Here is a 26,801-nt window from a genome sequence, read left to right as displayed (position 1 = left end):
TTGGGCTTCTAGCAGTGTGTGGGACTTGGTCTATTAGTCCATCTATACTGACCTCCATCAGGTTGCAAATTGAATAAAAAAAATTTCTGCATCTAGCTCTGAAAAAATATTTGGGCTTCTAGCGGTGTGTGGGACTTGGTCTATTAGTCCATCTATACTGACCTCCATCAGGTTGCAAATTAAAAATATTTTTTTTCTGCATCTAACCCAGCCAATAGTTTTGGCCTAATACCACAGTTTGGCCACTCAGCTCTGCTCGGTTACCATCCATTGTTTTTTTGTGCAAACAACTCCAGAGTTGTGAATTAGTTAACCACCAAAATGAGTGGAAAAAGGCCTGCTGCTGGTGGAAAGGGGAATAGGCGTGTTGGGAAGGGGAAAAAAGGTTGTGTCCGTGGGGTAGGTGCAGAAGAAAGACCATCTTCCAGCCAAACTAAAATGTCTACTTCTTTTAGCGGACAATGTGATAAGATCCCTTTCTTACGGCCACGCCAATCGCTACAAATTCCAGATGAGGCACAAAAACAGCAGGTGCTTCAACGGATATCAAGTGCTCCTTTAAGTGGGCTCTCCTCCACATCAACTTCAACATCACAAATACTCCAGTCCTCAAAGGTGTCACCCAAATCGCACTTGCTTCCTCACAGCTCCCAAATCTCCAGCTGCCCGTATGAGTATGAGGTAGAACAGATGGTTGAGTCTGCAGAGCTGTTTACTCATACTATAGCCTGGGAATCAGAGGTCGACTCCAGCGCTTCTGTGAATCCAGACGAGGAAATGATCTGCACTGATGCCCAGAATCTTTATGAGTCGGATCCAGGACCAGACGCAGAAGGTTCTGACCATAATGTAGACCCTCATTCCCAAACTGTAACTCCTGTTGGTGGAGACAATGAGGAAGACGATGATAAGACTCAAATACCTGATTGGAGCGACAACTTTAGTTTTTTGTCAGGGCAGGAACAGGTTGGCTCTGAGGACGACGGGTGTGATAACGCACAGGGTGATGATGATGAGGTCGGAGATCCCACTTACTGTCAACCCACAGTCAGCCAAGAGATGAGGTCAGCAGAGGAGGTGGAGGAAGATGCTAGTGACGACGAGGTCAGGTTGCGCCTTCCTGGACAGAGACGTAGTACTGGAAGCACGTCAACAACTGCATCCTCAAACACAACTCTGCCTCTCACCACAAGTCGTGGTGGCTCTTCAGGTCGCATGGGTGCTAAGCCTTGCATAGCCTGGGCATTTTTTCAGATCGATAAAGATGACCCAACTCGTGTTATCTGTAACATTTGTCAGCAAAAGCTAAGTAGAGGCCAAAAAATACATAGTTTGAGTACTTCATGCATGAACCGGCACATGGACATGAAGCATAAGTTGCAGTGGGAAGCTCAGTGTGCTACAATGCGGTCTAGCCGGCCGGGCCAACCACCGTCTGCCATATCTTGTGCATCCGTGGCCTCTTCATCCTCTGTGACTGGGGGGACAGCAGTCACACCTGTTTTGGGGCGCAGACCTGCCACCTCTTTACCCGCAACAGCCAGCGTGATTGGCAGGTCATCATTTTCTTTGGAGGTGGTAACACCAGCTGGTCTTGAGCGCTGTCCGACATCGATAGCACCACCTTTGGATCAAGGCAACCTAACATGTCCGCCTGCATCTTCCTCACAGACCGGCAGTTTGCCGGGGACACCCTTATCAACCCCGTCTAAGCACAATAGCCAGCCCTCGGTCCCTCAGATGTGGACAAGTAAAAGACCATTTCCTCCTAGCCATGAGAAAGCTAAGAGGTTGAATTTCACCATCTGCAAGCTCTTGGCTACAGAAATGCTGCCTTTCCGCCTGGTGGACACAGAGGATTTTCGAGACCTTATGTCCGTCGCAGTGCCCCAGTACCAGATGCCCAGTCGGCACTACTTCTCAAAGAAAGGTGTGCCTGCGCTCCACCAGCATGTCGCACACAACATCACCGCTTCTTTGAGAAACTCTGTGTGTGACAGGGTGCATTTCACCACAGACACTTGGACGAGTAGGCATGGACAGGGGCGTTACATGTCGCTGACTGGGCACTGGGTAACTATGGTGACAGCAGGACAAGGGGCTGCTGTCCAAGTCTTGCCGTCCCCACGAGTTGTGCGTCAATCCTCTTTATGTCATTTTTCCTCCACTGCTTCTGCCTCCTCAACCTCCTCTCGGTCTTCCACCTGCACCCAAAGCCTGTCTGGTCATGCCACAAGCTTTCTAACTGCGCAGAAGGGATCCTGCACACCTCCTTACTATGCTGGCAGTAGGGCTCAACGTCATCAGGCGGTTTTTACATTGAAATGTCTGGGAAATGTGAGTCACACAGCTGAGGAGTTGTGGTCAGCTCTGGAGAACCAATTTCATGAATGGTTGTCTCCACTGGACCTGAAACCAGGGAAGGCCGTGTGCGACAATGCTGCAAACCTGGGTGCGGCCCTTCGCCGGGGCAATGTCACACACGTGCCTTGTATGGCTCACGTGTTGAACCTGGTTGTCCAGCAATTTTTAGCCCACTATCCCAGACTAGATGGCCTTCTGCAGAGGGCACGGTCGCTGTGTGCTCACTTCCGCCGTTCGCATCCCGCAGCTCAGCGACTTACATCTCTACAGAAGTCGTTGGGCCTGCCACTTCACCGGCTAAAATGCGATGTGCCTACCCGGTGGAATTCAACTCTGCACATGTTGCAGCGACTGTGGCAGCACCGACAAGCCCTGGTGCAATACGTTCTGACGTATAGCCTGGGCCAACGAGATTCAGAGGTGGGGCAAATCACTCTGGAGGAGTGGTCTCAGATCAGGGACCTATGCACCCTTCTGCACAGTTTTGAAATGGCGACGAAGATGTTTAGTGCTGACGATGCCATTATCAGCATGACTATTCCGGTGATTTACATGCTGGAGCACATGTTAAACAGAATTCGGAGTCAGGTGGTGGCACAAGAGGAGGTGGAGGAAGTAGAGGAGGAGGAGTTGTATGCGGAAGGGCTAACATCTGCAAGGTCCAGACGGTCGGCAGCACCAAGGCGGCAGGCATGTGAGGGTGGGGGAGATGGTTTAACCAGGGCGCATGGTAGCAGCCAAACTAGTGAGGAAGGTGCAGGAGCCCAGGAAGAAGTGGAGGACGAACTGATGGAAGACTCATCAGATGAGGGAGACCTTGATCACATTTCTGTTGTGCGAGGTTGGGGGGAGAGGACAGAGGAAGGAAGCATGATTGTTACCTCGCCACCAACACAACAGGGACTTGGTGCTCCTGGATGCGCAACACACATGAGTGCCTTCTTGCTGCACTACCTGCAACATGACCCTCGAATTGTGAGAATTAGAAATAATCCTGACTACTGGGTTGCCACACTGTTAGATCCCCGGTACAAAAGTAAATTTGCAGAAATTATTCCTGCCATAGAAAGGGATGCACGCATGCAGGAGTATCAGCAGAGACTGTTGCAGAATCTTACATGTGCTTTTCCACAAAATACCAGTGGTGCACGTAGTGAATCTCACAGTTCCAACTTGCCAACCGTGGGACCGTCAAGTGTTCAGCACTCAAACCGTAACAGAACCACAGTATCTGCTGGTAACATCAATTTTGCGGAATCATTTCACCACTTTTTTAGCCCATCCTTTGCAAGGCCACAGGAGACAAGAAGTCTGACACATAGTCAACGCCTAGAGACGATGGTACAGGAGTATCTCCAAGTAAACATTGAAGCCACGACTGTGTCACTGGACCCTTGCTCTTTTTGGGCTTCCAATCTGGATAAATGGCCGGAGCTAGCCACTTACGCCTTGGAGATCTTGTCATGCCCCGCAGCCAGCGTTCTGTCTGAACGTGTGTTCAGCGCTGCTGGTGGTGTGCTGACAGATAAGCGCACGCGGCTCTCCACTGATAATGTAGACAGACTCACGTTCATAAAGATGAACAAATCATGGATCCGAAACGACTTTTCTACCCCTGTATCATCCTGGGGAGAGTAAAAGCTTGATGATTGGTTAAAATCACCCTACCAACCGTTTTAAGCTTTCAAATTACTAATCATGTTTATCTGTATCTTGACTGGAAAATAATTTGGGCTTTGTAGCAGTGTGCAGCACTGATCCTATTAGGCCATCTATAATAAGCTTCACCAGATTTAAAATTAAAAATAATTTTTAGCTGCATCTAGCCCGGAAAATAATTTTGGGGCTCCGAGATGCGCAAGACACATAAGTGCCTTCTTGCTGCACTACCTGCAGCATGACCCTCATATTGTCAGAATTCGAAGTAATCATGACTACTGGGTTGCCACACTCTTAGATCCCCCAAACTTTTCGATCAACCTTTTCATTTTAATAAAGACCAAAAAAATGGTCATTTTTGAAATTATAAGCATTAGCAGGTTGTTAGAAACTGAAATCAAACAGTTTTCAACTCAAAACTTTATTCTAGGTGATGTTACATTTTCACATAGGACCCCTTGTTCGAAAGGAGCTTCTGAACTCTCTCGTCCATTGAATTTGTCAGGTTTTGGATGGTTTCTGCTTCAATTGTTTTGCATGAGGACAGAATACCCTCCCAGAGCTGTTGCTTAGATGTGAACTGCCTCCCGCCATCATAGACACTCCTTTTAATGATGCTCCAAAGGTTCTGAATGGGGTAGAGGTCAGGGGAGCATGGGGGTCACACCATAAGTTTGTCCCCTTTTATGCCCATATCAGCCAGAGATGCAGATGTTTTATGTGCAGCATGAGATGGTGCATTATCATGCAGAAAAATGATCTTGCTGTGAAATACACGGTTCTTCTTCTTGAACCATGGCAGGAAGTGCTGTTTGAGAAAATCCACATACATTATGGAGTTCATCTTTAGCGCCTTCAGGGATCCTAAAGGGGCCGACAATCTCTCTCCCCATGATTCCAGCCCAAAACATTACTCCACCTCCTCCTTGTTGGCGCTGTAGCCGTGTTTGCGTGGGGTGTCCATCAACCAGCCATCCTCCACTCCATTCATCTGGACCATCGAGCGCTGCACGGCACTCATCCGTGAACAAAACAGTTTTGAAATCAGTCTTCATGTAATGTTTGGCCCACTGGAGCCGTTTCTGCTTGTGTGAAGTGGATAGAGGAGGTCGACAGGATGGCGTATGCACAGCTGCAAACCTCTGAAGGACCCTGCATCTTGTTGTTCGGGGGACGTTGGAGGCACAAGCAGCTTCAAAAACTTGTCTGCTGCTATGACAAGGCTTTTTTGCCGCTGCTCTTTCAACCTGACGTAATTGCCTGTAGGAAAGAGTCCTCAATTTGCCCTTATCAGCACGCACACGTGTGTACTGTGAATCAGCTACATACTTCTTGATTGCCAAGACACTTCATCCTGATCATCGCACAATGTTGATTGTAGTCATGCCTTGACCTAAACACTCCACAATTTGTTGCTTCTCAGCAGCCGACACATCCTTTTTCTTTCCCATTTTGGCAGAAAATGTAGGCTGCTTAATAATGTGAGAGAGCCTTCTTAAGTAGTCTTGCCTTTCATTGGACACACCTGCCAAACTAATTAGCACAGGTGTCTGCAATTGCTTACAGTGATATAAAGAGCCCTGACACACATCACCATCAATGAGTTTAACTGACAAACAAACAAATTCTTCCCTTATCACTCCTAAACACTTTTTGCATAATAATTTGGAACGCGGTGTACATGTGCTTTTCCACAAAACACCAGTGGTTCACGTAGTGAATCTTACAGTTCTAACTTGCCAACCGTGGTCTGTATGGAATTGTTCAATAAAGGGCCCAAAATTAAGATAACATAGATGGGAGAGGTCTCTATGAATAGGAATTCCTAAGTATTTGATACCCTGTGAGGGCCAGGCAAAGGGAAAGTTGGACTGGATGGAATCCTATATGGATTTAGGGAGGGAGACATCGAGGGCCTCAGACTTCGCTGCATTGATTTTAAAATTTTACCATGTAACAAAGTGATCTATTTCAGCCATAACAGCAGGGATGGATATATGTGATTGAGTGATATATACTAGGACATCATCAGCAAATAGAGAGCACTTGTACTCGGTGCCTCCCACCTCAATCCACCTAATATTGGGGTTATGGCGAATTGATGAGAGCAGGTGCTCCGTCACTAGGATGTATAAGAGAGGGGAAAGAGGACATCCCTGCCTTGTCCCATTGGTGATTGTGAAAGGTGATGAAAATGTTCTGACGCACCCCCTGGGCCTTGGGACACCCGGAGCCGGACCCTTTTTGGTGGATGCTGGTGGTTGTAGTCTTCGTGGCGGCGATCCGGTTCCGTGGCTCAGGGCGGTCAAACCAGTGGCGGAACTATTTATGTGGTTTTGATGTTTAAATGTCCGACTACGCCACCCGTGGATTGCGGTCAGAGTGAACCGCCGCTACAGGGCAGACCGCTAAGGCTGGTGTTGTGGGTGCAGCAGAGCGTAGCATAACTCCCCACGGGAGGAGTATAGCCTCAGGGCAGTGTATGCGGAGGATGGGGGTGATGGTGCAGGGCAGCAGCAGTAACGACATGGAGTCAGTGATGCAGTTCAGGGCCTTTACTCACAGTTCTTATTATCCAGACCACGTCTGCAGGTAACGGCTGCCCACGTCGTACTGTGCTCACCAGGTGAGGGGCTCAGACAACTCCCAGATAACTTTGGAGCGCTTCACAGGACCCCCTTTGTGTGTCCTTTGTCTGGCCTTTCTTACCAACACTTCTGTCCGGCTGCCTCGGGCCTCCTCTTGGTAAACTTGGCGCCAGTTTCCCTGACCCTATGTGGTGCCTTCCTAGCGGGTGGAGCAAGGGGCTGCGCCACATAAAATGTCAGAGCCTCCGGTTTCTAGCTGAGGGTCGTTTCCTGCCTCCACTAGTTCGGGGACCGGTCTCCCCCTTTGGCCTGACCCCTCCACGCAGGTGGATTCGGGCGTGCGGTGGCGACTCGCCCGTCCGCACCCCTGGGATCCCTTCATTCCTCGTTCCTGGAGCCTTCTCCGCTCCTCTTCCTTCCTTCTCCCTCTTGCAGGCCTGGGCCTCTGTTACTAGGCCCGCCTCCGGAGCAGAGCTCATGCAGAGCCCCTGCTCCCTGCCACTTCTGCTCAGACTTCTCTGCACTGAACTAAGATGGTGCCCACCTTTTATACTCCCTTCTCAATGCACCCAGGAACTGCTTCCTCCCTGCTCCTGCACTGCAGGGTTCCCCTTCCTCAGTGTTCCCTCCCCCCACTCCAGCCAGGGACAGGGACTGTCATGCCCATCTCAGGGGCATATTGGTCGCCCTGCCCCACGGCAATGTGGTGTAATGCATGCAGGTGTCGGGTCCTGATCCACACTCCATCCTTATCTGAGAGTGAGATATCACACCTCTGGGTGAGGTGCAATACGTCTGTAGCAACCGAGCCCTCGGTGCTGCAGTTCCATTTATCTTCAGCCTAGGTGACGTATTGTGATACAGGGCCGTGATTTTGGCTATAAAAGGGTCCCCTAGACCCCTACCCCAAGCTTTTTAAGAGAATCATATATGGCGTGCCAGGAGACTCTATGGAATGCTTTCTCAGCATCCAACGAGAGTATCTACTTACAAATTTTTAACTGCATCTAGCCCAGGAAATACTTTGTGCCTAGTAGCAGTGTCTGCTAGTCAGCGGATTCTCCCGGCTGTTAAGCAAGCTACACCACCTGTAGTTTGGACACTTAATTTTTTCAAAGGAAATGCTTCGGGACCACGGGATACTTAGTGAAGAGCATCAGGAGGCACCCCAAGGCATAGGGGCTGGGACTGGCACTAGGATGCCTTGCGGTGGACAGCCGAGCTCGATCCTTATAAAAGCTTTTTAACTGCAGCAGCTTTAGTGGACGCTACTGGAGCTGGAATTACGCGGCTGCTGGCATGAGACTTGCCCTCCAATAGATCCTTGTAAATGGATTTAAAGTGTATTCATTCAAATTAGAGGGACAATTTAAATTAAAAAGCTTAGAGCTGCCTCCACCACAGGGGGGCTCTCTCGACCCACCAGCGGACAGGCACCAGTATTGGGAGAGGGGGGCTGGCCGTCAGGGTTCACCGCGGCTCTGGCACAAACCCGGCGACACGGAGGTGGCACGGGCAGGAGCGGACTGGCCGTCTCGGCTTCTCACTTTTTGGATTTTAGAAGGGCATGACATGCCTATATCTGTGTCTCCCCCTCCTTTTACTCCTCCACCTCTTTTCTTTTCGCATGACTATATGTACTTGTCACTTTTCCATGTGTTAGTTGTGTCTTCTGAGCAGTTTGTCAGCTTTTGGACACCTTTGAAGGTGTTTTCTATGTGTTTCTATGTGTTTTTGTTTGCCTGCCATTGGTTTTAACGGTGTTCGAAGGTGTTCGACGAACAGTTCGACGAACAGTTCGGCGAACACACGGGTGTTCGACGAACCGAACCGAACTCGAACACTACGGGGGTGGCTCAACACTATTCAGCACACTCCAGGTAGTTCAGGAGCGCTTGATAGGACCCCCACTCTAGTGTGTTCCTCTCTTGTTGAACTTCTCCCGCCTTGTGTCCCCCACTGAGTCCCGTACGGGTACTGCGATGTCCCTTATGGGTAACATGTAGCTCCTAGACCGACTGGGTGCCCTTCTTGGTGACTAGTGGTGGGAACGTGGCGTAAGGCCGGGTCCCTCTGGATAAACTCAGATTAGGGCATACAGGTGGCGACTCCGCTCCGTCCGTGTCCCCCTGGGATCCACATAAGCCTCCGGACTTTTCCGACAGAGACGTAAAGTGCAAAGTCATATAATCGGGGACCGGTACCCCCTCTTGCGCCACATTCTCCCCTGGTGAAACAGCATGTCCGCGGGCTGCAATAGAGCAAAGACAGGGTATTTTCAGGCATTCAAAATTTTTAAACAAAGCAATAACAATCTTCCCTTTATGGGAGGCACTTTTCTTAAACGTTGCAGAATATACACTATAAATATAAAGGCATTATATATATAGAAAACAGTAGAAAATATTAGTTAAGTCCAAGTTCAGCCGCATGAGGGACCTGTCCAAAGCAAACCCTCAACGTAGGCCCTGGGGTGGCTGCAGGGCATGGTGATCCCGAGTTGGACCTCTGCTTGTGCCACTCCAGACAGGTTTTTGTTCTGAGGTCTGGTGTTGTGCATATAAAACCAATAGGGGGCACCTTAATAGGTGCAAATTATTTACAATCAAGTTGGTTGACTGCTCGCTGTCCGCAGGCACAATGTCCTATTAAAACATAAACAGTAAACTGGAAAATAAGGAAGTTCAGCCTCCGGGGCCGCACTAATGATGGTATCCCCACCGGGGGTACGGCTCGTGTTTGCCCACAGATCCGGACCGGTGTCCAGTGGCAATGCGCAGGGGGGCATCTTCCTTGAACACCTGGTACACCTCTAGGGCATACCATCCACGGACTCCGTGGTGGCGGGTGTACGAGACCAAGTCTCCCGGGTAGAGACTACAGTCGGGGTGTCCTTGCTCCAAGTGGGGCTCAACGTCCCGCTGATTCACAAAGACGTCATGCTTGAACTGGGGGCTGCGGATGAAGCCCCATCCCGCTTCCTGGTGGAACCGGACGATTAGTCCTTCCTCCTGGGGCCTAGGACGCGAGGCCTCCGCCTGTCTGGCTTGGGCCTTGGCGGCTTTTGATCACACCTCCAACTGTTCACAGCGGACCCTCCGCCGTTCCCTCTCTAGCTGGAGGAGCTCACGTTCACAATGCTCTTCCCGCCATCGAGCCTCAGCTTGGGTCTCCCGGGGAAACCCCATTAGATCCCCCCCCTGGTTGTCCCATCTAAACTCCTCCCCTCTTTGGCAAGCAACCGGGGGTGCTGGCAACGGCGTTAACGGGGACCGCTGTTGGTCCTCCACCTTCGCGGACCAGTCCGGGTTCGGGTGCGTGTACACCCAGGCGAGGGCAGGTGCTGGCAGTTCTGGGAGCATGAGGGGTAGCAGGCTTCCGGTAGCTGCGGCAAGTTGGGCCTCAGGTTCCGGGGCTAGTAACTGCTCCCAAACAGTGGCGCCCGGGGATGGAGGTGACGGTAGGAGGTCCAGTAGCAGGTCGGCACACTCAGCGCCCGGGGCAGGGGTTTCACTCTTACCAGCTGCATGCGGCCTCCTGGTCTTCCTCCTTTTCCGCCTGGGCTGAGGCATCGCTGGTGGGACGCAACGTATCTTGGCGTCGGGCTGCAAGCTTCCCCAGCAGGTCCTCTCTCCACTCCGCGACCGCTTTCCGCTGGGCCTTCTCAACTCGACGGGTCAGGTCCTGCGTCTCGCCGCGGAGGAACTCGGCCTCCCCCGCTGTCAAATGAACGCTGTTCATCATGTTGTGGGGATGTCAATGGGGTAAGAGAGTGAGCCCACTCCCTCTTAATACCTTGTAATCATTATTGATCGCGTCATCTAGAAAATAAGAAAGTTGTGGGGTTGACTTAAATGGGCCAATTAAGTCCAGATGATGTTGCCAGTTCAAGGCTGTGTTTAGCACTGGGATCCTGGACCACCCAACGTAAATTTACAACGGCGCTGTGCATCGCTGTCGGTGGTCATGAAGAGCTTAATATGAAGTTGATCCCTCATTTGCAATTTTAATGGATTCCATTCTTCTACAAAATTTTGTTTTGTGTCTATGGGAATTGCTGTGGTTTCTAAAGATTTCCACTTTTCAATTTGCATAAGAAAAAAACAGAAACAGACAGCATATCCTTCACTAATAAAATGTCAGTGATTTAATTCATCTTTGCTAAAATCCGGCACAAGTGGTCCGGTGAACCACCCCGACGCGTTTCTGGCAATAAACTGCCCTCAATGATAGTAACACACTTGCATAGAAAACCTTATTTAAGAACGACATCGACAAATCACGTGCCAAAATGTAAAAGCATAATAATTAATAGGAGCAAAATAAGAAAACAATCATTATTTTACACAATAATGACTGAGTGGCAAAATAGTTAACAAATATACATAGTGTCGTTCCCGAAATTCATAACTTTGGGCTGTTTTGTATCCAGAGCTAGAATTCAATGCATTTCTCCGAGGAACCAATTTCAATACTTTAGAACACTAAACCATTTGTATCTTTAATCCACGTTCACACACTCAGTATTTGATCAGTATTTTACATCAGTATTTGTAAGTCAAAACCAGGAGTGGAGCAATCAGAGGAAAAGTATAATAGAAACACGTCACCACTTCTGCATTTATCACCCACTCCTGGTTTTGGCTTACAAATACTGATGTACAATCCTGACCAAATACTGAATGTGTGAACATGGCCTTACTATGTTTATCGACAAAATGTTTGCTGCCCTCAATGTGTTGTTGCCTTTGTTTTGTATAGCTGTTCTCCTTTTCGTTTTACTATTTACCATTCACAGTTGAATGTGAAAAATTTAGGGGAACTTTTATGAATTTGAACGCTGAGTTTTTTTTAGTAAGGCCTCGTTCACATGTTCATGATTAAACACGTATGTGAAAGAATGTTACCGGTGTCATCAGTGTTTTGGATCAATGTGTCATCCGTGAATGGTCCGTGTGTCTGTTTTTCCTATTATTGTGTCATCAGTGTTTTTCTCGGATAGATACATAAATTACAAAGTTCCTCTTCTTGGTAAAGTTAAACAGACAGCACATGGTCGGTACAATGAGGTCATCCGTGCGCTGTACGGATTTTTCACAGACGTGTATTGCCTCTTTTCATCCGTGATACCGGAAACAAATGGACATGTCTGTGAGTTTTGCATGGACACATCGTCTGTGAGAAAACACGAATATGTGAACTTCCCTATAGATTATAATGGTTACGTGTTGTATCCTTGAAAAAAGACGGATACAACACGTATGTGCAACACTGACGTCTGAATAAGGCCTTAAAGGGGTTTTCCCATGAACAAAGGACATTTTAATCAATATAGTTTGGAATAATAAGTTCCACAATTGGATATGTTTAAATACAATGTTCCTGTGCTGAGATAATCTTATAAATGTGCCCCTGTTTAATGTCTGTGTCTGACCGGGTACAGAACATGGTCTGATCATACCACAGCTCCTGGGCAGAGGAGGAGGCAAAAGAGTATACAGACAGGACAGCCCGGGATCACAGCTGATTCTTCCTGTGAGGTAAAACATTGCTTACAACAGGCAGTGAATTGTTTTACCTCACAGGAAGAATCAGCTGTGATCCCGTGTCCAATCCAATTGTGGAACTTATTATTATTCAAAGATCTATTGATTAAAATGTTGATTAAGATTAATGTTGTTTATGGTAAAACCCGTTTAAGTAAAGGCTGACTGCAATGCTGAGTGCTTCATTGTAGGCCATTGTGGAAGTGGTAGAGATCAATAGGTTTGAACTAGAGGTCAGAAGCCCCCATAAACCAACCAACCACAGCATAATTTATATAAAAAGGCCTTTATTAAACTAATGGCAGATTAGAAGACTACAAACAACAAATACTAAAAACAGAACCTCACACCGTGAGGGACATCAGAATTCATAAATCCCAATCAGGTTCCATATACATAGGGAAACAATCTCCACATAGTGTGTTTTGGACTGACAGTATTACAATTACATACAAGTGTTAAATAGTACACGGCTCCTTTATGAGAGCTCCACCAAAATACATATATTTAGACATATCAGTGGCTGAAATATCATTTTCAACACATAATAAGCTGTATAACATACACAAAGTAGTCACCAAAAGACCATAATGTGGAGATATCTACCGCAGCCAAGGGCTGTACCGCAGGAGCACATGTAATGTTTGATGTCCCTTTACCCCTACGCACGTTTCGTATACTGTACTTCCTCAGGGGGCGTGGTAAACCGGGGGAATGTCAGTTCCTGATTTACCCAAACCCAGCCATTCAGGGGATATATGCGACACTTCTTGCTTGCGCTTCATGGACCAGAGACCGGAAGGCATCAGATATGGGAGGTGGTGCTGGGGCAGGATGCGCCGTAGACGAGGCAATACAGCGAGCATGGGACATTTCACATCACCTCTAGTTCAAACCTACCCTATTGATCTCTATTGCTAGTATACACAGCATCTAAAAATATTTCAGGAAATATTTTTGATTGTAACCTTGTGAAAGGAGGACTGAATTGAAAACATGAATTCAATAATTATGATGTGTGTCCAGTGGTGTACCGCCAATGGCGGCAGGCCACATGACAGCTATGGGGTCCGCAGGGGGCCCAGAGCCAGTACCATCTCCCACCCCGTTCCTTTCCCATCATCACACTTTCATCCAGGATACCAATACAGTTGAAAACAATGATGCATCTGATGTGTCAGCACAGCAGGCACGATGATGTCACTATAACGTGCCCGCTGTGCCGAGCAGTGCAGAGCTGCAGAAGACACGCTGAGGAGACCGGAGCAGCGGGGAATGGGGAGAGGTGAGGATTTAATTTAATTTCTAGTCAAGTACTTATGGAGGCCATTATATTATATGGAGGGCAATATGGGGACCATGATATTTTATGGAGGGCTATGTGGGACCCAGTATATTATATGGAAGACTATGTGGGGCCAATATATTACATGTAAGGCTATGTGGGGCCCATTATACTGTTTGGAAGGCTATGTAGGGGAGGGGGGCATTCTACTGTTTGGAGGTCTATGTGGAGGGTAGGGGGGCATTACTGTTTGGAAGGCTATGTGGGGGGTGGCATTACTGTTTGGAGGGCTACACAGGGGCCATTATTTTGTTGCAGGGCTATGTGGGGGCCATTATACTATTTGGAGAGCTATGTGAGGTCCATTATACTGTTTGGAGGGCTATATGGCAGCTATTATACTGTTTGAATGGCTACGTGGGAGCCATTATACTGTTGGAGGGCTTTGTGGGGAGTATTAAACTGTTTGGAGAGCTAGTAGGGGCCATTATACAGTGTGGAGGTTTGTTTGGGGTCTGTCATTCTCTGTGGGGGCCATGATATTGTTTGGATTGCAGTGTTGGGGTCACAGTTGGGGCATCATACTGTATTGGGGTCACCATACTTTTCCAGGAGGATACAGCAGGGTCATCATACTGTGCATCTGGAGCGTGCTGTGTGGGAATTCACTGTGTGGGTATCATATTGTGTTTGGGGGTACTTTTATTGGCATCATAATTTAAGGAGGCAATGAAAGGGGAATCTAGAATCTAGGGCTTCAAAAGGAGGAAAATTACTCTGTAAGGGCTGCAGAGTTGTGAGGTATGCTCTTCTGTGCCTCACCAAATTTTTTATTTTTTGTGGGGGATTAGAACTTCTCTTATAGGGCCCCATTATTTCTATGTACGCCCCTGTGTGTGTCCTAATATTTATGTCCATATAGTGTATAACTCTACTGAACATTTATATACCTTAAACACTATATATGCAGGAATTCCTAACATGTTTTTACTATCCCTCAGATATGATTTAAGAACAGGCAAAATGTGGTTTCTTATGGAAGACTGGGTCTGGTTGTGCATAGTGAAAGCGGATCTGTCAGCAATTGACATTACACTTTTACATTATTAGATATTTTAAGTCTGATACTTACTTTTTAAATCTATTTCAGACTGGCTTAATAATTCTGATGAGTAATTTATGAGTCCAGCTGTAGAGTGAAATAGCTAATGAGTACAAGCATATGTGACTCGCCCCCTGGGCCGTGGGGCACCCGGAACCGGGCTTCTGTGCGAAGCTGGGGGTAGTAGTGGCAACCCGATCCCGTGGCTCAGGGTGGTCAAACCACATGCTGTGGCAGTCTATTTATAGAGTTATGAATGTCCGTCTACGCCACCCGTGTATTGCGGTCAGAGATAACCGCTGCTGCAAGGCAGACCGCTGAGGCTGGTGTTGGTGTGCAGCACAGGGGTAGGATAACTCCCCACAGGAAGAGTGTAGCCTCAGGGCAGCGTATGTGAATGCTGGGGGTGATAGTGCAGGCCGCAATAGTAAGAGTTCAGAGTCCGCTTCAAACAGTCCAGGGTCTTTATTGTAGGTATTATTAATGACCCAACAGGAGTACCGGGTAGGAATGGGCCTGGGTATCTGAGAGCATTCGGGCGAGCCCCACTGGTCAGGGTGAGTGTGTAGGCCTACCGTTCTCTCTATGCTCTTCCTGACTATCCCCCTTTTCGTGGTGTAATAGCCCACGTCCCTGAGCTGGCCGTGTACTCCTCGCCTGTATGGCTTGCGACTTGGGCCTTGGGTACCTTTTGCTTCTCCTTGCTGTACTGGTCCCTCTGTGTGGTGGAGCCTCCAGGCTTCTTAGGCCAAGGGACCTGAAATCCCTCGCAGGTTGGTTCTCTGCTGCTGGGCTTGCAACCCTGACAGCCTCGGACCCCAATGTCCGGTTGTGTGCTTCTCTCAGCCAGGACCGGCACTCGTCCCTGGCTTGCAGTTTCTCCTCTGCCTCACAGACTCCTCGGCTACAGCTGAACTGTCCCTCCTTCTCTGGGACTAGTCTCAGTCCTGAGCTAGGTCGTCCAGTTCTCTCTAACCCTGCCCCCAGTTCCAGCTTTTATAGGGGCAGCCAGCTCCCCCTACTGGCCTGGGACAGGAGGTGTTGTATGCTAATTGTCCCTGACCAGGGAACCTCCCTCCTGCTCTCAGACACAGCCTTGAATATTTGTGGCATCCAGGCCTGGCGTGACACATTCCCCCCTAGTAAAGTTTAGTACTCCGGGACTAAGCCTTTTTGGCCAAAAACAAACAGGGTAACCTATGCACGACCATAAACACAACATTAATACATGGCAACAAACAAAACACAATTGAGTTCTTTAGGTCACAGTGTGGTCTGTGACCGGGTGTCCATATCACCAACAAAAGGAGAGGGTCACAGTATGATCCGTGACCGGGTGTCCATTTCACCAACACAACGGGAGCCTTAACCAGGTGGGGGTCTGTCCTTGCCCCGAGTCCTTGACAGTCTTAATTCATTCCTTTGCTAAGGCTCCGAACATATTTTACAAGGAAGTCCCGGTTACTCAAAGTTCATAACCAGTTAGTCCATATAGTCAACTGAAAGAAACTGAAACACATAATTACTGGTCATGCAATTAACTGTTTAAACATTTGACAACTATTTATAAGGGTTATTTACAGTTCTTTAATACACCCTATATTCTCCAGCGAGCGGGTATCTGCCCCCTAGTGCTCCGGGTTGACCTGCGTAACCCACTGTCTGGTGGTGGTCTAACCTGGCTTTCCCCACTATCATTTAGGGTACAGCTACTAGCTGGGTTTTCAGGTAGTGCAGGCAGCTGTCTGCGGGTCCTTTGACTTACCGCAGGCATGGCAGGCTCACTGTCAACAGAGGGTTGACTCTCCTGGGCTGCTGGCATGGGTTCTTCTGCCTCTGGGGCTGCTTGTTCTCCTTGTTCTTCCTGCTCTCCTGTAGGCTCCGGCTGGGATGGCTGAAGGAAGTGTAGGACGGGTACCACTATTGCGTCGTTTATTCGAGTCCAGGTCCGGGGGAACTCTCCGAGAACGGTGCTGACCATTTCTTCCTTGTCCACTGCGGGCTCAAGGTCATCTTGATCTTCACTTGGACTCCGCAGTTGCTCGGGGCACCTTTTTAGGTGGTCTCTGGAGACGGTGCTAGTGGTTTCTCCTCGGTCCTTGGTAATTACACATACCTTCGGGTTGTTGTGGTCGGACTGCAGTACTGTGTACGGGTCGCTCTCCCACTGGTCATCCAGCTTGTGAAGCCTTCTCTTCCGCTTCAGGACTTGCTCACCAGGTTCCAGGGGACCAGCAGGGGCATGTTCGTTGAAGAGCCTCTCCTGCTTTTCTCTCGCTTGAGCCAGACTCCTCTCCACACTCTCCTGTACCTTCTTGTACTGTAGCCTCCGTTCCGTATCCCAGTCCGCATCTGGGGATGTGTCCTCGGGTGTCAGGACTCCCATCTCCAGGTCTACCGGCAGCTTACCTGGTCTTGCTCGCATCAGGTAAGCCGGGGTGCAATTTGTAGCATTCACCGGGATATGGTTGTATAAGTCAATCAGGTCTGGCAGCTTCTCCGGCCACAGGCTGCGTTCTTCCAGGGGCAACGTCTTGAGGAGATCAATGACGATATTATTCATTTTCTCACACAGCCCGTTGGTTTGCGGGTGGTAAGGTTTTGTCCGAATCTTCCTACAGCCGAATCAAACGTCTTAATCTGTCAAGACCTGTTCCGGATACCCGTGTGGACGGCAGAAGTGTTGTTGGAAGGCTCTGGCCGCCGTTTGGGCTGTCAAGTCTTTAACCGGGACCACCACCAAGAACTGGGAGTAATGGTCCACAATCGTGAGGGCATAGATGTAGCCGGACCGGCTTGGAACCAACTTCACATGGTCCAGAGCTACCAGCTCAAGAGGCTGTCTGGTGACGATGGGCCTCAAGGGTGTCTTCTGGCTAGTACGGTCCTTCCTTCTGAGGTGACATGGCCCCTCTCATACCGACCCAGTAGAACCGCTCTCTCAGTAGGAACTCCAGTTTCTTCCACCCGAAGTGTCCCGCTCTGTCATGGTAGGCCTCCAGGACCATTGCTGCATCTCGTCTTGGGACCAGTACCTGCCAGGTCAGCTCGTGCATCCGGTGGTTGACAAGCCTTCTGCACAGCTTACTTTCGTAGAGGAATAGCCTGCTTTTCTCCTTCCATAACTGCTTGACTTCCTCGGGAGCGTCCGGGCCAGGGCTAGCGTCTGCCTGGGTTGACATGTCTTTCACCAGGCATATTGCAGGGTTACTATCTTGTGTTTCAGCCCAGCCGTGGTGGGGTAAGGGGTTGAACATGACGGTGGTTAGGTCTTTGTCTCTTACCCGGTGAGAATACTGAGTGGCCCCATACCTGTGGAACGCAGGGAGCTCTACTTCCTCCAGCTCTTCCGAATCCTCTTCTCCTTCGGGTAGGTGGGGCATTCTTGATAGGGCGTCTGCGTTGGTGTTGGTTCTGCCCGCCCGGTACTTGATTGTGAAGTCATAATTTGATAGCTGGGCCATCCACCGCTGTTCTAGGGCACCTAGTCTTGCATTGTCCAGGTGTGTCAGTGGGTTGTTGTCCGTGTACACAATGAACTTTGCGGAGGCCAGGTAATGCTTAAACCATTCTGTGACGGCCCACACCACTGCCAAGAATTCTAGCTTGAAGGAGATGTAATTCTCCGGGTTTCTTTCAGTGGGCCTCAGCTTCCGGCTGGCATACGCTATCACTTGTTCCCTGCCCTGTTGGTTTTGGGACAGTACGGCTCCTAGCCCCACATTACTGGCATCGGTGTGGAGAATAAAAGGCTGCCATAATCAGGGTAGGCCAGGATCTCATTCCTCGTGAGGGCCATCTTCAGCTGGCGGAAGGACTCCTCTTCCGGCTTGTCCCACTTGAAGGGTGGCTTCTGACTTCTGGATTTAGACTGGCCTATCAGGAGGTCCTGCATTGGAGCTGCCATCTTTGTGAACCCGGGGATGAACCTTTCGTAGTAGCCTACCAACCCGAGGAACTGCCTAACTTCTTGGCCAGCTCTTGATTACTGTGACCTTGTCGGGGTCGGGGGCTACTCCTTCTGCACTCACCACGTGTCCTAGGTACTGTACCTTCGGCTTTAACAGATGGCACTTGGAGGGTTTCACTTTCATGCCAAAGCCTGCCAGGGCCTCGAACACCTCGGCCAGGTGCTTTAGATGGTCCTCGTAAGTCTTCGAATAGACAATCACGTCGTCCATGTAAAGGAGGACCGTCTCGAAGTTTCGGTGCCCTAGACAGCATTCCATCAGCCTTTGGAAGGTCCCGGATGCGTTGCAGAGCCCGAATGGCATACAGTTAAACTCGCTTAATCCCATCGGGGTGGTGAAGGCGGTCTTCTCCTTGTCAGCCTCTGCCACAGGAACCTGCCAGTACCCGCTAGTATGGTCCAAAGTAGAGAAGAAATTAGCTGATTTTAGTGCGGTCAAAGACTGCTCTATCCTAGGTAACGGGTACGCGTCTTTATGGGTGATGCGATTGACCTTTCTATAGTCCACGCACATTCTCATGGTACAGTCTTTCTTTTTTACCAAAACTAAGGGAGCTGCCCAGGGGCTACAGCTATCTCTAATGACCCCAGCTTCTTTCATTTCTCTCAGCATGCCCTTTGCATTCTGATAATGTGCAGGGGGTACAGGTCTATGTCTCTCTTTTATTGGTGGGTGGCTCCCCTTGGGGATGTGGTGTTCCATTCCCTTTACTCGACCGAAGTCTAGCGGGTGCTTACTAAAGATTCTCTCGTACTCCTGAACCACCCGGAAGACTCCTTGTTTTTGGTGCAGGGGAGTAGAGTCAGCACCCACATGGAGTTTCTGGCACCAGTCCTCCTTGTGTTTCTGGGAGCCATTACCCTCCACCGTGGAAGATGGAGGCAAGGGTTCCACGACCCTGATAGCACTGTGTTCAACGGCAAACAATTTGGCTAGTGTAGCGTACCGGGGCAGGTGTACTTCCCTTTCCCCAATGTTTAAGATCCGGACGGGCACCCTTCCATGACGGACAGCAGGCCCACCATTTTGACACCCCCCGGGCTGTCAAAATGGTGGGCCTGCTGTCTGAGTTCACGGGTTCTACCATGGCTTGGTAGTCTCTCCCTCTTAACCCGATTGCAGTCCGACACCAGATCATCATTTCACTTTTGGGAGGCATGGCAATGGGGAAGGGGTCGCTCATCCTCACGCTACCGATCCCACCACCAGACAGTTCTACCTGTTGCCGTCTCATCAGGGCTCTTATCTCTTTCTGGAGGACCCTCTGTTGACTGAAGCTCGCATTCATCGCCACCTGCTGCAAAATTACAATTACTTCTGAAAGACAGTTTTCAATCACATTAGTACCCAAGGTTATTTTAGGGTGACTATCTCGACGGTCAATGTCCACAATGATCACTCCCTGTGCCGGCAGTTCAACCTTACCAATCTTGATGGTCATCTCTCTGAACCCCACCTGCGGCACGGGTTGGCCATTGCTGGTGATCATGCTTAAGTCATCGTCTGGATAACGAGTTATATCAGCGTCACTCCAGTACCGCTTGAAAAGTACGTAGGGGATGGTAGTCACTTGAGACCCGGTGTCCAGCAGTGCACTCATGGGAATACCGTCCAGCACTACGGTTAAGACCGGGCGTCCCCCCACTTAATTATCGCGCCAATTAGACGGGCCTGGTGACCTTATGCCTGGGGGTTGGCCCTCTGCCCCAGGTCGGACCCATTTAAAGTACAGTACCTGGCTATGTGTCCTGGCTGGCTGCAACGGCGGCAAATCGGCTGTCCATCCTCAGTGTAACGGTCGGCGGGCCTCGCTCGGAACGACGGGATCCTCCTTTGTTGACACCACGGGACATCCTCCGGACTGGAAGCCAGCTTGATTGGTCCTGACGGGTCCATTTGTAACGACTGTATGGTCCTGGTCAATGCAGCAACAGTCTTTGTTAATTCCTAGACCTGATGGTGCAGGTTTGCAGACTGGGATGGATTTAGGGCCTGCGCATCAGCCCCCACAAGGTCTGCGGGGTAGGGCGCCGCCCCCTGGTGGTAAGTGATGGCAGGACGCCGGGAAGCTACAGCGCCACCTGGTGCGGGTTCTTGGAGAACCCGGATGGCCCTATCTTTGAATTGTGCAAAAGTCAAATCGGCGTTCTGTAGGGCCATGAGGTGCAGTTGAGTCCTCTGGGCGCTGGACAGCAGACCTTCTATGAACTGGTCAGTCAACAGTTTATCGATGTCTTGCACGCTGCCAGGGTCAGCTTGTTTAATTGCTCCCAGGGCTTCTTGCAGGTTTAAGGCATAGTCTCTGATACTATCTTGGGCTCGCTGCTTACAGCCATAGAACCGCATTTTGATTTCTGCTGAGGTACGGGTGTCAAAGGGGTCCCGTAAATGGGTCAGAACCCCCTTACAGTCCTTTTCTCTTCAGCTGTCCAAGACTTTACCTCCCGCTGGGCCGCACCAGTTAACTGCCCTATCAGTATGCTTACTTTTTGTTCTTCTGTCAGGGGATAAACTTTGAATAAGCTATACAGTCTTTCTTTAAAGTCGCCCAAGGTATGCGACTCGCTGGCATACTGTGGCAGCCAGGCCGTTCCGGGGATATAGGGCATGGAAAACGGCATCACAGCTGCAGCGGCTACGCTGGTGGTAGAGTGTCCCTCCGCGTCCGACATCTTCCTCCCTAGTTAACCGTGGCCTACCTTCCGACGATCCTCTTCTGTAGGCCGCGGTTCCACTAGCGCTGCTCTGGGCGAGGACCTTGCGTCGCATCCTGGTGACGTCAGCGTCACTCTCTCTCCTTCCAGGACCTTGCGCAGCGTCTCAGCGTAGGGCGGAGCTTCAAGTCTCGTGCGATTTTGACGTCCACGCCCCTCTTCTTCCTGCGCAGCGTCCCGAAGATGGCGTCCGATGGCGGGAAAACGGCTGAAGATGGCGGGAAACGGCTCCGAATGGCGGGAAACTTCACTCAGGTAAGTATAAAGTCTTTTTCAGGCACTCAATACCCGTTTGTGGCGGATTGGTCACAATCCTGCCGACTACGCCAAAACTGACTTGCTCCCTGGGCCGTGGGGCACCCGGAACCGGGCTTCTGTGCGAAGCTGGGGGTAGTAGTGGCAACCCGATCCCGTGACTCATGCTGTGGCAGTCTATTTATAGAGTTATGAATGTCCGACTACGCCACCCATGGATTGCGGTCAGAGATAACCGCTGCTGCAAGGCAGACCACTGAGGCTGGTGTTGGTGTGCAGCACAGGGATAGGATAACTCCCCACAGGAAGAGTGTAGCCTCAGGGCAGCGTATGTGAATGCTAGGGGTGATAGTGCAGGCCGCAATAGTAAGAGTTCAGAGTCCGCTTCAAACAGTCCAGGGTCTTTATTGTAGGTATTATTAATGACCCAACAGGAGTACCGGGTAGGAATGGGCCTGGGTATCTGAGAGCATTCGGGCGAGCCCCACTGGTCTGGGTGAGTGTGTAGGCCTACCGTTCTCTCTATGCTCTTGCTGACTATCCCCCTTTTCGTGGTGTAATAGCCCACGTCCCTGAGCTGGCCGTGTACTCCTCGCCTGTATGGCTTGCGACTTGGGCCTTGGGTACCTTTTGCTTCTCCTTGCTGTACTGGTCCCTCTGTGTGGCGGAGACTCCAGGCTGGACCTGAAATCCCTCGCGGGTTGGTTCTCTGCTGCTGGGCTTGCAACACTGACAGCCTCGGGCCCCAATGTCCGGTTGTGTGCTTCTCTCAGCCAGGACCGGCTCTCGTCGCCTCTGTCCCTGGCTTGCAGTTTCTCCTCTGCCTCACGGACTCCTCGGCTACAGCTGAACTGTCCCTCCTTCTCTGGGACTAGTCTCAGTCCTGAGCTTGGTCGTCCAGTTCTCTCTAACCCGGCCCCCAGTTCCAGCTTATATAGGGGCAGCCAGCTCCCCCTACTGGCCTGGGACAGGAGGTGCTGTATGCTAATTGTCCCTGACCAGGGAACCTCCCTCCTGCTCTCAGACACAGCCTTGAATATTTGTGGCATCCAGGCCTGGGGTGACACATATGCACACTCCACCCACCCAACCTGACAGACAACTGCAGCTTGTACTTAGCAGTGTGATATTTCAGCAGCAGCAGATGGACACGGTCAGTCAGGTTCAGTGGGCAGAGAACATATTAAACTTTCATAAAAGATTATGCAGCCGTTCTGGCATACATCATCTTATAAGGTTTAGGTAATCTATTCAGTAATGTATGCAGTTTTGTATTAGGAAATCTGGTGATGGATCTGCTTGTCAAGTGCTCACTAGGTGAGGTGGATCCTCGAAGACCAAGGTCCGGGTGGTCATACAATGCTGCTCACCATTATTGGCACCCCTTCATTTTTTCATAGACTGTACAATATTTTCAGAAATAAATGGAAATATACCAAAGTTATGTTCTCAGGATTTTTTAATTAGTGGTTCTAAGTAATGCAACAATAAAACATTGTTTTTCAACTTCCATGTTGCAATTTCAAAGAAGAAACTGAATAAACAGCTTTTGCAGCAATAAAAGCATCCCTAATTAATACTTGGTTGCATCCCCTTTGGCATTGCTGACAGCCTCCAAATGTTTCTTGTAGCCATCTATCAGCTTCTTGCACTTCCCAGCTGGAATTTTTTCCCACTCCTCCTTTGCAGTTTGTTCAACTCTTGAATGTTTGCAGGGATCTTTTTCCCAATGGCAGATTTCAGCTCACCACAGATTTTTAATGGGATTGAAGTTGGGACTCATTTCTGGCCATTTTAAAACAATCCATTTTTTCCTTTTCAACCATTCCTATGTACTTTTGGATGTTTGCTTTGGGTCATTGTCTTGCTGGAGGACCAATGACCAAGTTTTCTTATACTGGGTAGGACATTTCATTCTAAAATGTCTTGATAATTATCTGATTTCATGATTCCTGTGATACAGTCAAGCCCTCCAATACCAGACACAACAAAGCAACCCCACAGCATTATGGATCCTCCACCATGCTAGACTGTTGGTAATGTGCTCTATTCCTTATAAGCTTCCCATTGCTCCATCTGTAAACAAACTGTTGCTTTGCATTGACAAAAAGCTCTATTTTTGTTTCATCTGTCCACAGAACATTTTTCCAGAAGGATTGTGCTTTGTCAAGGTACTCTTTGGCAAAGATCGGTCGTTCCTTTTTATGCCTTTTCTTCAGCTATGGTTTCTTCCTTGCTCTTCGCCCATAAAGCTCTGCTTGGTTTAGTGTGCGGCTTATGTTACTTGTTGAAACCACGACCCCAGACCGTTCCAGGTTGGTCTTCAGGTCTTTGGATGTTTGACATGGTGTTTTTTTTCCACCATTCGCACCAACCTTCAAAGACAGCTCGTCAATTTTCCTTTTTCCCGCACGTCCAGAGAGGTTCTTGACGGTTCCATGCTTGGCAAACTTAATAACATTGCGCACTGTTGAAACTGGGATACCAAGGTCTTTGGAGATGGCCTTATATCCTTTGGAAGTTTTGTGTTTGCTAATAATAGCAGTTCTGATGTCTTCAAACAGCTCCATTGTCTTCACCATTGTGACAAAGGAAAGGACCTACCATTTTTAAAACACTGAAGTCATCATTCATTGGCTAATTCATGTCACATGGGCACCGACAATTAATCACAGGTAAATCTCACTTGTGATTTTCCATAGGCGAGTCAAAATGTGTTTCCATACTAAATTAATTTAAAGGGTGCCAATACCAGTGACACAGCAAGCTTTAGGTTTTCCTATTTTCCCTCCCATTGGTTTTTGTTTTAAATTATTGTTTATCATTTGCTCTTTTGTATTAAACACGAGTCTGTATACAAAAATACTGTTTCACTTGATTCATTTTTTTCAGGAGGTATTCCACATTATGTACTTAAACTTCATGGGTGCCAATAACGATGAGCAGGACTGTAGGGGTCACAGGCATCAGTGCAGCAGGCAGTTGAAACACGCAGGAAATGCAGACAGATAGCAGAGGTACTGGAAGCCACAGGCAGAGAGGAGACATCCTGGTGAACGCAGACAGCAGATGCCATAGAAGACTTTGAAAAAGTAACAGAGGTTCCGGAAGCTGCAGGCAGACAGGAGACATCCTGGAGACCAGAGACAGGGAGCTGTGCATAGACAAAGTAAAATTCTTAATACCAAGACACAGGGTGTGTTTATTGGTAGGCCTTATATAGGCCTAGGAAATTCAACACATGGGAGCACATCAGGATACTTGCAAAGCTCAACATGCAGAACAAGAAAGTTTAGCGCACCTGGGGTGTAGGAAGCAGAGTCCAGACCTGGGACAGGTGTGTGACACTGTTTTAAAGAAGCCCTCCCATGAAGTTTTTTTTTTAACTAAATCTGTGTATGTAGTGTAGTTTGTGTGCTAATATACTCACCTAAAGCCACCTTCTCTGGCCTCCAGCGCCGTTCCGCTCCTATTCTCAGTGGTGTTACTGCTCTGCAAGCTCTCCGGCTCACATTGAGCTCTGCGTGACACGGAAGTGGCTTTTACAATGTAAGCCTATGGAGTGTCAGAATGCTTCCTTTATAAAAGAGAGTTCTGTCTCATACATAGAGATGGAATAAGCCGGAGAGTCTGAAGTATGAAGTGACGTCGCTGAGAAGAGGAGCAGAACGGATCTGTAAGCTGAATACAGCAGAAGGTGGCGATTGGTGACATCACTGAGAAGAGGAGCAGAATGGAACTGGAAGCTGGGGAAGGTGGCGATAGGCGAGTATATTAATACACTCACACTACATTACATGCATATATACACACATTTAGTAAAAAAATTAACATGAGTGCATCTTTAATATACACAGTATATGTAATGTATCAAGTTTCCTTAGAAAACTCATTCAAGCAAATAAATGATTCCTTGTTTTTACAGCCTGTATTGCTCGATAGCACCAGCATTCTACAAGATAGGATCCTTCTGATGGACACATTTTTCCAGATCCTTATTTATCATGGTGAGGTAAGTTTGACTCTTGTCATATGCAGTAATGGAATATTTTTGCATCTATCAGTTTTGTGTTTAATTCATATTGTTAATATTTTTGGTTAACTTATTCTCCTTGTCCTGGTTTAATCTAGACTATTGCATAGTGGAGGAAAGCAGGCTATCAAGATATGCCTGAGCATGAGAATTTCCGACATTTGCTTCAGGCCCCTGTTGATCATGGACAGGAGATCCTTTACTCTCGTTTCCCCATGCCTCGTTACGTTGATACAGAACATGGAGGAAGCCAAGTAAGTGCTGATATAAATATAAGGCTTTAACAGGGAGAAATACACTAAAATGAGTTGTCTGGGCACATGATATTAATGATCATAGAAGGTGGGTGGTCCAACTTAAGGCACCCCCACCGATCAGCTCTTTTAAGGTCAGGCCGAAGCCAGATGTAGACATAGAAAGGAGTTGAACATATCAACTACATTCAATGTGTAGAACGTGCTTTGAGGTTCTGAAGATAAATTCCTAGTAGCTGATAACAGCTGATTACTGGGGGTGCTGGAAAGTGGACCCCCATCCTTCTGATATGGAGGACCTATTCATAGATGAGCAATACCATATTCCCAGACATCTCCTTTAAGGACCTACAGTCATCTAAGTTTTCATAACATTGTAAAGGCAGTCACATTGCATGGGCAATTACTCCTCACTCTATACCAGGAACAGGCCCCTACTTTTTCATAGCCTACTTTTGATATCATTTTCATTGCTGAAGTGCAAGGCAAGGGGTGGAGGTGCCATCACTTAATGTGCGTTATGGGGATGTTCACAGAGACTTTGTGTGTGGCAGAAAAATCCAGTATGTTTTTTTTTTTTTTTAGAGAAATCAATATTCCATGTATTTTTTGGATAAGATTTTCAGATCTAACTCAGTTTTTGAAGTGATTTGAAGATAGTTTTAAGCGTTTTTGCAAGGTTCCTACATGTTTTTTTGCATCCTTTTGACTTGACAATGTCAGGTTTGGAGTGGATTTTGACAGCTGTATGAAGCGCATAGTCTGCAGCTATCATTGCGTCCAGGATAAAAGCGGGACTCACCGATAGAGAATAGACCACAATTCCAGCCTCTGTTGCTTCACTTCAGCCTCCAGTCTCCATCTGGACCGTGTTGGTAAAGAGGCCTTCAAGAAACAATGTCACATTGGTCCTACTCCAAGGATTGATGTAAGTTGTGGGGTGGCATAATGTGTCTTCATGCTCCTGCCACACTTCTTTTGGGATTTTGGACATTGTAAATCTGCTCCTCTATCCATTTACGCAATGACC

At 48.6% G+C, this 26,801-nt stretch overlaps 1 pseudogene; it reads left to right on the top strand.

Moving 5' to 3' along the window:
* The first annotated feature begins 10,465 nt into the window (after positions 1-10,465).
* The window catches only part of LOC141243036 (protein transport protein Sec23A-like), a 56,592-nt pseudogene continuing 40,256 nt past the window's right edge, over positions 10,466-26,801 (top strand).

The sequence above is a fragment of the Phyllobates terribilis genome, unplaced genomic scaffold, assembly GCF_046119375.1.
Source record: "Phyllobates terribilis strain yellow unplaced genomic scaffold, ASM4611937v1 Scaffold_1100__1_contigs__length_419211, whole genome shotgun sequence".
In the NCBI taxonomy this organism is placed as follows: Eukaryota; Metazoa; Chordata; class Amphibia; order Anura; family Dendrobatidae; genus Phyllobates; species Phyllobates terribilis.
Note: the sequence above shows the minus strand (reverse complement) of the source record. Positions and strands in the feature narration are given on the sequence as shown.